This window comes from Tursiops truncatus, chromosome 20 (assembly GCF_011762595.2).
Source record: "Tursiops truncatus isolate mTurTru1 chromosome 20, mTurTru1.mat.Y, whole genome shotgun sequence".
Classification (NCBI taxonomy): Eukaryota; Metazoa; Chordata; class Mammalia; order Artiodactyla; family Delphinidae; genus Tursiops; species Tursiops truncatus.
The window spans coordinates 44,260,243-44,272,276 of record NC_047053.1 but is presented as its reverse complement, the minus strand read 5'-3'; the positions used below and the strand labels follow the sequence as shown (position 1 = coordinate 44,272,276).

Genomic DNA, 12,034 nt, shown 5'->3' with positions numbered 1-12,034 from the left:
TCTAAGACAAGGATCACGCGGAGATTGTGTAGTTTTTTGGTTTTCTTGGCCGCACCCCGAGATTTGTGGGATCTTAGTTCCCTGGCCAGGGATTGAACCCGCGCCCCCGGCAGTGGAAGTACAGAGTCCTAACCACTGGCCCGTCAGGGAATTCCTGGAGATTGGGTAGTTTTAACACAATTAGTTGGACTTTTCAAGTATCCCCATGTCAGATAAAAGTAAAACAGGCTGAGGAACTGCTCTAGATTAAAGGATACTAAAGAGCCTGGACAACTGACTGCAACACGTGATCCTGGATTGGATCCCAGACCCTTTGAAAAAGAGCTGTTCAAGGACAATGCTGGGCCGCTTGGGAACATTTGAATGTGGAATGTATATAAGATACTAGGATAGTGTTAATGTTCAATTTTCCAAGTGTGATAATACACCATGGTTACGCAGGATGTTTTCTTAGTAAGGAATAAAGTGTCATGATGTCTGTACCTAAATTTCAAAACAATTCAGCAAAAATTAAAATTAATACATAGAAAGAGAGAGAAAGAGAGAACAAGTGTGCAAAATGTTAACAACTAGTGAATCTAGGTGAAGAATATACAAGTGTTCATTGTACTACTTCTTGTCACCTTTCTGAAGGTTTGAAATTTTTCAGAATTAAAAAAAGAGGGGAGCGCAATCATCTGTGAATACATTTTAAGGCACAAGGAACTACTCCAGGAGACCTGGAACCAGTGGACCAAGTGGTAACAGCTGGGGTAACCTTGAACCTTCCCCGCCACAGTGGTTATCTCTGTTTCTCTGGCTGATTTCCCTAGAGAGATTAAAGACCAAAGCTTTGAGCAGATGGAGAGCTGAAGTGATGGGGTCCCAAGGAGCAAAGGTGGGAAATCATCTCAGGCCTGGGTCTCCAGGCCTGGCTGTATCATGGGCTCCATTTCCCCGCTATTTCATTCTTTCATTCCATATTATTTTAAATTACAAATATGGTGCATATTTATTGTGGAAAAAATCCAAACAATATAGAAGGATAGAGAGTGAAATATGAAAACTCTTTTTTTTAAAATAAATTTATTTTTTTCTGCGTCAGGTCTTTGTTGCAGCACGTGGGGTTTCTCTAGTTGCAGCGAGCGGGGGCTACTCTTCGTTGCAGTGCGCGGGCTTCTCATTGCAGTGGACTCTCTTGTTGCAGAGCACAGGCTCTAGGCACGTGGGCTTCAGTAGTTGTGGCACATAGGCTCAGCAGTTGTGGCGCAGGGGCTTAGTTGCTCCGCGACATGTGGGATCTTTCCGGACCAGGGATCGAACCCGTGTCCCCTGCACTGGCAGGCGGATTCTTAACCACTGCGCCGACACGGAAGTCCCTGAAAACTCTTCTTAAAACCATTTCCCTGCTCCCATGCACCCTGCCTAGAAATAACCAGGGTGAACAGTTCCTTCCAGGCTCCTTTCTGTTTAGTGATAATCCCTGTTTATGCACGTTCCATGAGGGACAAGGTTTGTTTGGTTTTGCCTATTTATCCATGGTGCCTGGCATATAATATTAAATGTTGGTTGACTAAATTGTTGTCTTTCACAGAAACGGGATCATTCTGAACATATTTTTCTTCTGCCTGCTATTCTCATTTAACGGTAGATATTTTCCCTCCGTCTATACAGGTTTGTCTTTTTCGCCTCATTATTTTTAATTGTTAAATGTTGCCTGGTGCACCAGCCTGGTATCCCATGATATGCAGGGGTCTTCACTTATTTAATCAGTTGCCCTTTAGTGGGCTTTTTTTCTCCATTGTAAACAGCTGGGAAAGCCCTTGCAAATAGCATCATGCACATGTGGGAGCATTCTCTAAGTAAGATTTCTAGCCTGAGAACTGCAGGTCAGAGGATATTTAATGTCTGAATGGCTATTGTCCTCCTTTGGCCTTGGTCATGGGCAGTTCCCTCCTCCTGGAAGCTTCTCGTTGCCTACTACACTGTAGATGGCGGAGACCCTCCTTGAGCATGGCCAAGGGAGCTGTGGCCTTTTCCATTCTCAGGCAGGAAGGAGCTGGCCCAGCAGGCATCTTCCTCTGGTGCAGGTGGGTCCAGACACTGAGAAACTCTGCCCTCACTTGTCAGAGTTGGATGGAGGCAGATAGGGAGAAAATGTGAGTGCCATTCTAGGGGGTGGGCAGCTAGCCAGGGGCACGGCTACCTGCACAGTGGGTATGAGCATCTCAGGTGCTGCTCCTTAGCTGAGGGGACCTGCTCCTTAGCTGAGACTCTGGGGAGGAAGAAACTAAACTCAAAGTCTACGTGCCTCAGCAAAAGAAAGAGACAGAGGCAGAGACACACACAGAGCGAGAGATTGAAGCTCCTCTAGGAAAACAAGCCGCATAAGCCCACAAAAACAAATGAAGTGATGGGTGTTCACAGCATTCGTTGGCAAAATTACCAAGCGTGCACAAAAAGAAAATAATGACTGTGCATTCCCAGGCTTGATTAAACAGTAATTATACTTCAAAAGCTCGTTAAATGTCCCTCTTAAAAAAACATCGAGCTAGGCGATTTTTCTTTCACATTTAATAGCAACTATTCTTGTATTCTTTCTTGTCCAAAGTGGCCATAATAATGGGGGCGTGGTGAGACAAGCACCCTCACAAGCTGCTGGTGGGAGAAGGGAGCAGCAAAATCTTTCTGAAGAATAACTCCTCCGAGAGCCTGAAACACCTTCCTGCCCCTTGGCTCAATCATTCTGCTTCTAGGAATTTCTCCTAAGGCAATCAATAGACCCATAGACAAAGATTTACATACAAAGATGTTCATTACAGCCTTGTTCATAGTACAAAATATTGGAATTCACCTAAGCAGTGACCCTTAATGAGGGATGCATTTTATTTTTTTTAATTTATTTTTTTGTTTGGCCACACCGTACGGCTTCAGGGATCATAGTTCCCCGACCAGGGATTGAACCCAGGTTCTCAGCAGGGAAAGCGTGTAGTCCTAACCACTGAACCACCAGGGAGTGTCTGAGGGATGCGTTTTAGAATCAACTGGAAGTTTTTTAAACGTGTGTGCATGCACACACACACTGGGGCAGAATCTGGGTGGCCCAGCTGTGGTTTGAGTGCCTCTGTTTTTAACTAGCTCACACAGGTCATTCTTATGCTAATGCAAATTTGAGATTCATTCACCCTGATCCCTCTAGGATTATGGGTATTTCTTCTTTAAATATATACCATATATACATGTGTCTTTTTTCAAATCTCACAGTGGGCATGAATTACTTTTATAACTAGAAAAATATATTAAGAAAATAGACTAGAGGACAGCTAAGGAAGTTCAACTGACAAACACCTATTGTGTACCAGGCCTTGTGCATGGTGTTAATTCTGAAATAAAGCAAGCGCAGTCTGCCCTTCGAGAAACTCACAGCCCTCCGCAGGGGATGAGCCATGGGAAGACAAATATTATCTGGAAAGACGTGTTGTAGTAGAGGTAAGTGCTAGGGCTGGTGCAACCCAGGGAGTAATTAGCTCTGGTTAGAAGCCTTAGGAAACCACTTCCGGAAAAGGAGACATCTTGGCCAGTCCTTGAGGCACATGGAGGGAGGGAAGGAGGGAAACAGCATTGCAGGCTCAGGGAGGGAACAGCTCGTGCAAAGGCACAGAGGCACGAACACCCTGGCTCGTCTGAGGAAGTGTGAGCATCGAGGTGTGGCTGGAGCAGAAGGTTGACACAAGGCGAAGAGGAGAAACTGGAGAGGCAGGTGGGCCCAGCCCAGGAGCTTGTGGGACCTGGGCTGGAAGGCCAGTGTTTCCCAGACGGTGTGCCGAGGAACACCAGTCCTCCTTCTGACTGGTGGATGCTCAGTGCAAAGGTGTTCCAGGGCAAAATGACTTTGGAAAACTCTAGGTTAAAGTGGGGTTTTTTTTGTTTTTGTTTTTCCTTTTTTTTTTAAATTGCAGGACACACCAAAACCTTTACTAATATAAAAGATGCCAGGGATTCTCCAAGACTGGTCAGCATAGATAGCATGTCCCGAATTTATTTAACACAGACCGGCCACATCTCCCCTCCACACACACTTTATTGCTGTTGTTGTTTTAAAGAAAACTTATTCTATCTTATACAGTGACATCCCCAGGGCGTAGTTTGGGGAACTCAGCTGTAGTCAGTAGGAAGCCCAGGAGAGAAAGCAGTGACATGGGAAGAGCTCAAACTTCGGAGTCCCCAGACCTGGGCTCAAATCCCAGTTCCACTGTATACCAGCTCAGTGATCTCGACCAAGTTACAGAAGCAAATTACCTCATTAGTAAGGTGGGACTAATAACAACTACCTTGTAGGCTTTGGGAGTTGAATGAAAGAATACCGGCCATGTGGTAGATGCCCGATAGGTTCTGAGTAATTGACAGTCATCATGAAAATCTTTTCATCTGTGTTTCAGAAAGATCCCTTAGCGGCTGGCTTGGAGGGTGCTTAGCCAAGTTCAGGCCTGGAGGCAGGGGACTAATAAACATGCCCTGTGGCTGCGACAGGCAGGAAGTCACAGGACTGGGTGACTAGATGCAGCAAGAAGGGGACTATTGAGGGAATCCCTGGGTCTGGGGGTGCATGGGGCATTTAACCAGAACAGAAAGTCCAGGCAGAGCAGCATTTTGGGGAGGAAAATAATAAATTGTTTCTAACCCAGACTCTTCTGCGTGATTTAAAACTGGCTCTAAAAGCTACTCCTTGATGTATTTTTTTTTTTAGAATTGTAGACACAGTGATTACTCCTGGTTTCAAATTGCGTTTCACGTTGTTTCTTCTTTGCCAGACTCAGAGGGTTTCTGTTGTGTCTTTTCCCCAGCTTATAATAACAAAAGAAGGAAGAATAAATTTTAAGTGGGAAAATTAGTTGCTCAGCTCTCGCCTGAAAATTACCACGTATGCGTGTGTCTCGGTGCTGTGTCTCGGTGCTGTCACAGAAGAAAGATTCTGTAGTTCCACAGGCGTGGGGTGGGAGTGGGAGAGGAAACGCTGCCTTTTGAATGGATACCAGTGGCGCTTAGATGTTTCTGCACTGGGAGACAGCAGCACATCCCCTTATGAAACTATGTGTTCACCACGAATCCGCCACTGATTATAAAGGGCAAATGGTAATAAGAGGACCATGCCAGACCTCTTGCTTAGGGTAAATCTGACCCTTGTGACCTTTCAGGAAGACAGGTCAAGGCGGCACCGTTTTGTAGGTGAGGATACTGATGCTTAGGGAGGTTAAGTCCCTTGCCTGAGGTCACGCAGCTTAATTAGGGCACTTCTGAGATTCCAGCTCAGGTCCTTCTGCTTCCAAAGTGCAAACTCCACGATCCCATTTCCACATGTCTCTGGAGGATGCACATAAAATGCTTTGCACAGCACCTGGCACATAGCAGGCACGCAGTCAACGTTAGCTGCTCTTCCTGAAACTCAGAGCAGGGTGGCTGCCAGTGGTAAAATCTGAGAGCGGCTGTGAGGACCCCAGTCCCAAAGGTGATAGTAGCGTATGTTTGTGCTGAATGTTCTCATCGGCATTTCCCGTAAGCTTCACAGCATTGGCAGCAGGAGGGAAACTTCCTCCTCTATGTCAGTTTGGGAGTTTTACAGGAAAGGAAACCAAAGACTGGGACTTGCCTGGGATCACACAGTAAGGAGGGTAGAATGGGACGTGGACTCAGATCTCCTGACTCTAGCATTCCCTCGCTTGTGGCCCCATCACTCCAGGGTTGGTGACTTTAAGTCTCTGTCTATTCTGTCTTCATAACACCTTCTCGTCTGCATATCAAATCTCCCTCTGCTTCTATCTTATAAAGACACTTCTGATGGCCTTTAGGGCCCACCCAGATAAAACAGGATAACCTCCCCATCTCAAGATCCTTAACTTCTTCACATCGGCAAGGGTATTTTTTTGCATATAAGGAACATCCACAGATCCATGGATTCAACTGTATATATCTTCTGGGGTCATTTCTCAGCACTCCCCAATAGCTAAATAAATTCATTTATTTGCTAACTATCCTCCAAGGCCGTGGGGATTAAGAGCTTGGAGAAGAGTGTCCTGACAGAGAGAAAAAGAGGAAGAAAGAGGGAGATGGGGCTGAGGTCTGGGTTGGGCTCAGGCAGCCCCTCTGAGTTTTGGGAGTGCTGAATGAGCAGTAGGACTCTCACTGGATGCCCTCGGGGAGGGGTCAGCAAACCATAAACCACCAGCTGGCTGCTGTTTTTATAAATAAAGTTTTATTGGAACACAGACATGCCCATGTGTTACATACCGTCTGTGATTGCTTTCGAGCGCTGTTGAATAGGCAGAGTTGAGTAGCTGCAACAGAAACCATATGGCTGGGGTGGGAGGATTGGGAGACTGAAATTAACACATATTCATTATTGATACTATGAATAAAATAGACAACTGATGGGAACATACTGTATGGCACAGGAAACTCTACCTAATGCACTGGGGTAACCTAAATGGGAGGGAAATCCAAAAAGGAGGGGATGTCTGTATACATATGGCTGATTTATTTTGTTGTGCAGTGCAGTGGAGGCTAACACAACATTTTAAAGCAACCATACTCCAATAAAAATTTAAAAAAATATAAACCATATGGCTCACAAGCCTAAAATGTGTACTGTCTGTCCTTTAATGAAAAAGTTTCCCAATCCCTGCACTAGGGAAGTAGGAGAAGCAAGGTGATGAACCTGGAATTAATACCATCCAGTGTATTTCCACCCCCTGCCCCCCACCCCCACCCCCCAGCCCAGGCATTGTAATATTTTTCATCTCTATGTCAGTTTGGATCTTTTATCGTGTTTTCCATATCTCTACTAAACATGCTCAATCTTTCCTCTGCCTTCTTGAATATAGGTATATAATAGCTGTTATAATAGCTGTTTTAATGTTCTTGTCTACAATAGCTGTTATAGTAGCTGTTTTAATGTTCTTGTCTACAAATGTATCATCTGTGTCATTTTGGGGTCTATTTCTATTGATTGATTTTTCTCCTCATTATGGGTCATATGTTTTTCATCTTTGCATGGCTGAAAATCTTTGATTGGATGTCAGACTGTGACTTTACCAGTTACCAATTTGTTCCTTCTCAGCTTTAAATCTATTTTTCATCACCTGCCCAGAGATAGTTTAGCTGGACCCGGTAAGCATTTCTCTTTTGCAGCTGGAGCAGTGTTAAGCTTTGTCAGTAGGGGACACTGGAGGGACACTGGCAGTCAAGGGGCTTCTCTTCCTCATTCCAATGTATTACTTCCTCTGGCTTCTTGCTCGTATCCCAGGGCTGCCAGGGGCGCGTGGGGGACATCCAGGGGCACTCACCCCCATCAGATTTTAGCAGCCTCCCGTTGACAGCTTCCCATCAGGAGCTCCCTCAAAGGCGAATTCTCAGTGAATCTCACAGGTCCCCACAGAGATTTTCCATCTTCACCTGCACCCCAGCGGGAGGATTCCTGTTTGTCAATCCCAACCCCAATCCCACGGTTCTCTGCCCACCACACTGACTCACCTGCACCCCAGAAGGTAGTTTCCTTCTTGCGCAGCAACCACGGACCAGCTCTGGCCCCGGCAACCCAGTGAACTTCACTGTGGACTGGGCTGCAACCATATCTCCTCCAATGAAGTTTGAATTCCAGTTTTAGTAGATCGTCCCCTCAGTTCTAGGGTATTCTTTGGAGTTCTCTTTACCTATTTATAGTTAGTCCCCTGTTATCGTTAACAGTTCTTTACATTAAACGTCCCCTGCTCCAGTTACTATGTGGTTTCTCGCCCCTGATTGGACCCTGAATGTTAGACAGACATTGTGAATTTTCCCTTGCTGGGGGCTGGATACATCTCTGTTCCTACAGGTATTTTTGAGCTTTGCTCTGGGATACAGTTAAGTTGCTTGGGAACAGTTGGATCCTTTCAAGCCTAGCTATTAAGCTTTGTCAGGCAGGACCGCAACAGTGTTTAATCTTCCCCGCTGTTGAGGGGGAATAAACAAAAACACCAGGAATCGCAAGGTTCTCCACTCTCAATATAGGGCTCACTTCCTTTGGGTCTCATTTCTCAAGGACCACTGTCCTCTGCTGCCTGATGTCCAACGTCTTGACAACCATCGTTTCGTATACTTTGTCCAGTTTTTAAGTTGTTTCAGGCTGGTCCCTGTTATTCTGTCTTGGTCAGACATGGAGTCAAATCCCCCAATTTAAAAAATATTCACTTATTCAACACGTGCACCAGCCATCTGGGTGCATTGACGAACAAAACAAATGGAAACTTCTGCCCTCCTAGAGCTTACATTCTACGGCAACTGACTAAGAGCATTTCTAATGCTGTGTGAGCCCGGCAGAATGAGTTCTCGCCGTGGACCACTAGACCATGAATCCTCCTGAGTTCTCCCTGCCCCCAAGTTGTCTTGAACTGCAGCTCTGTCCTCTTTCCTCCCTGCCTTCTCCACTCCCAGTGCCCCCTATTCCACAGGTGATCTCTCTTTTTCTTTCCCAAGATTCTTCATAGAACTCTTCAGACCACCTTACCTGGGCATGCCTGTGGAAAGCGGCTGGATGGTGCCTCCAAAGCCTGGAAAGTGTAATTTATGTTCTTAATTACATCTTTCTGGCATCACGGGAGGAGTTTTCTCCCTTCCTCTCTCCACAGCATCGCACTTGCTCTTTAGTAAATAGATTGAGATCAAACCTGGCCCCTTGCAAGGTCACTGCTAACCAGCATTTGCAGCTAAAGGTCAAGGTCTTATTTACAGGCCCTGTTACATACTTACCAGCCCCCCCACTTCCCTGCCAAGTTTATGTTTTATTATTCTACTTTAAATTGGGAAGATAGCCAACACCACATCCATCTTTGTCTGCCTTATTGCCCAGCGGCATGGACTGGGTAATGACCATAGATATATATTTAATAACAGCTTGATTGAGGTATAATTCACATATGATAAAATTGCATCCTTTTAAAGTACACCACTCAGTGATTTTCAGTATATTCACAGAGTTGTGCAATGATCACCACAATTAATTTTGGAACATTTTTATCCTTTCCCCACCCCCCAAAGAAACCCTCATACCCGTTGGCAGTCACTCCCTCTTTCCCCTAACTCCCCTGGCCCTAGGAAAATACTAACCTACCTTCTCTCTCTATGCATTTGTCTATTCTGGACAATTCATGTAAATGAGATAAGACAATATGTAGTCCTCTGGGCCTGGCTTCTTTCACTTAGCATCATGTTTCCAAGGATCACCCTCTTGGAACGTGGATCAGTACTTCGTTCTTTTTTATTGCCAAATAATATTCCATTGTAATGACATACTACCCTTGTTTTATCCACTCATCAGTGGATGGACATTTGGGCTGTTGCCTCTTTTTGGCTGTTACGAGTAATGTTGCTATAAACATTCATATGCATGTTTTTGGCTGGTGGACATAAATATTTGTCATCAATTTCTCCCAGCCTTTTGGATGAGGGTGTGCCTGAGACAAAGTCAGTGAAGGTGGCCACAAAGCCTGTCCATTTGCTGATGTCACACTGGTGGATCCTTCAAGGAGAGGAAGACAGGAGAGCTGGCTGCTTCGGAGGACCTTCAGCCTGATCAACGAGCTGCGGACTTTGTGCCAGGCACTGAGGTGTGTGCTGGGGTTGTAACCTCCCCCCTCCTTCTCAACACTCCTTTATTAGCACCTACTCTCTGCCAGACTGTGAGGTCCCCTGAGGGTCTTAGCCTAGTTGGAGAGGCAGAGCCTGAATTCATGACAGTAAGTGCCCTGGTGACTAACAGTTCCTGTCCTGGAACTACTGTAGCCCAGGAGAGGGGCGCCCAGCCCAGTGCCGCGCCATCAGGGAAAGTCTCTTGGAGGAGGTGACTTTTGTTCTTCCCACATTATACTATATACATTTCTAAACATACAGAAGCCTTCCATGCTCGTCACCCGGGTTTAACGACTGTTGACATCTTGCCAGGATTTTTTCCAATTTTTTTCTGAGTGCTTTTAAAGTAAATTTCAGACATCCTGGCAGTTCACCTCTATATACTTCAATGCACATTTAAAAATGAGGACACTTTCCTGTGCACAATACCCTTATCACATCAAACATGACATAATAGGGACTTCCCTGGTGGCGCAGTGGTTATGAATCCACCTACCAATGCAGGGGACACGGGTTCGAGCCCTGGTCTGGGAAGATCCCCCACATGCTGTGGAGCAACTAAGCCCGTGCGCCACAACTACTGAGCCTGCGCTCTGGAGCCCGTGTGCCACAACTACTGAAGCTTATGCACCTAGAGCCGGTGCTCCGCCACAAGAGAAGCCACTGCAATGAGAAGCCCGTGCACCGCAACAAAGAGTAGCCCCCGCTCGCTACAACTAGAAAAAGCCCGCGCACAGCAACGAAGGCCCAACGCAGCCAAAAAAAAAAAAAAGACATAATATTTCTTTAGTATTATTAATACCCAGTTCATATTCAAATTTTCCTCATTATTTTGAAAACAGGGAATTCCCTGGCGGTCCGGTGGTTAGGACTTGGCGCTCCCACTGCAGGGGGCCTGGGTTCAATCCCTGGTCAGGGAACTAAGATCCCACAAGCTGCGCGGTGCGGCAAAAAGAACCCAAAACATTATTTACAGTTGCTTTGTTTAAAAGAGGATCTAATTAGGGTGGGGATCCCCCTTAATCTGTGACATGAAGGGAGGGTGAGAAGGCTCTGTGGGCAGAGGCAGATCCCAGGCAAAGCCTAGGGGGAGTCTGACATGTGTAGAGTGTAGGGCAGAGAAGAAAGGGACTGCTGGTTCTTGGGGTGGGTGATCCCCCAAAGCTGACGTCCTGATGTGCCCTCAGGGCAGGAAGGCCTTGAGAGCTTCCTTCAGCCAGGTGATAAGTCAGTCCATCCATCTGCTGTTTGGAAACTTCCCCCTGATGACTGATTCCTCTCCTGTCACTTCTTCCCAAGACGGGAGACCATCCTTCCTCAGGCACCTGAGGTGGTGGTACTTCCTGGCTGAGTGACAGCCTGGGAGGCTGCTCTCACTGCCCCAGGGCCCCATAGTCCAACCCTCTCAAGCCCAGGATGGGCGGCTGTGGCACCGCTGGGTGACTCTACCTGGTTCTGATTGCCGGGTTGATCATCAGAGAAGGAAATAGTTGTCGTCTCTGTTCTGAGCCCTGTCCTTTGAGAACAGCTCCTGATGTGAGCTGGGAAGTGACCTTTTGAAGTCAGACCCCATTCCTCTGTCTGAGATGTTGCTTCCTTCTCTGTGGTGGAGTTTCCAACGGAAGCCACTCTTCAGCCTGAGCCTTGCTGGCCTTGAGTTCACATGACAAAACCTATGACCCCTCTTGCTTGTGCCAGAAGAGCATTTAAACTCAGACAGCAGAGATGGACGGGGTGGAGGCAGGGGGTAGCTGGCTGTCCAGGACCAGCCCCAGCACAGCACTGTGAAGCCGAGGTGTTGGGGTGCGGAGTGGGCAGGGGTCTTCCTAACTCATCAGTAGAGCATCTTTTCAGGCAGTGATTAGTTCAGGCCTTACCTTTCCAGAAACGTCTTTAGCCACTTACTTCACCAAGCTCACTGATCAAGCCCTCAAGAGTCAGATAAACAATTAAGGAGGCCAGTTATATTCATCACCTACTTATTCATTCATTCAATTCATGTTTATTAACACATTCTCTTTGCCAGGCATTGTTCTGGGGGCTGGGCATCCAGTGGTGAAAGACACAAAGTTCCCACCCTTGCAGCGTTGATGTCCAGCAAATTCACTTGCAGTTTTTTTGGTGGGGGGGGGTGGTGTGTGGGCCTCTCACTGTTGTGGCCTCTCCTGTTGCAGTGCACAGGCTCTGGACGCGCAGGCTCAGCAGCCGTGGCTCACGGGCCCAGCCGCTCCGCAGCATGTGGGATCTTCCCGGACCGGGGCACGAACCCGTGTCCCCTGCATCGGCAGGCGGACTCTCAACCACTGCGCCACCAGGGAAGCCCTCACTTGCAGTTTAATTGGCTTCAATCAAGAAATAGAACAGCCAGAGCACTGAGCACCCATGTCAGCTGACC

General features: G+C 46.8%; 1 long non-coding RNA gene across 16 annotated transcripts in view; it reads left to right on the top strand.

Annotated features, from left to right (window-relative positions):
• The window catches only part of LOC109551409 (uncharacterized), a 35,788-nt gene that overhangs the window by 8,163 nt on the left and 15,591 nt on the right, over nt 1-12,034 (top strand). For 15 of the 16 annotated variants that reach the window (XR_012328550.1, XR_012328548.1, XR_012328537.1 and 12 more), the window contains 3 exons: nt 634-877; nt 1,574-1,653; nt 9,445-9,617. This is a non-coding gene — a long non-coding RNA (uncharacterized lncRNA). The remainder of the gene's footprint in view (nt 1-633; nt 878-1,573; nt 1,654-9,444; nt 9,618-12,034) is intronic. The other variant, XR_012328542.1, reaches the window with a different exon arrangement.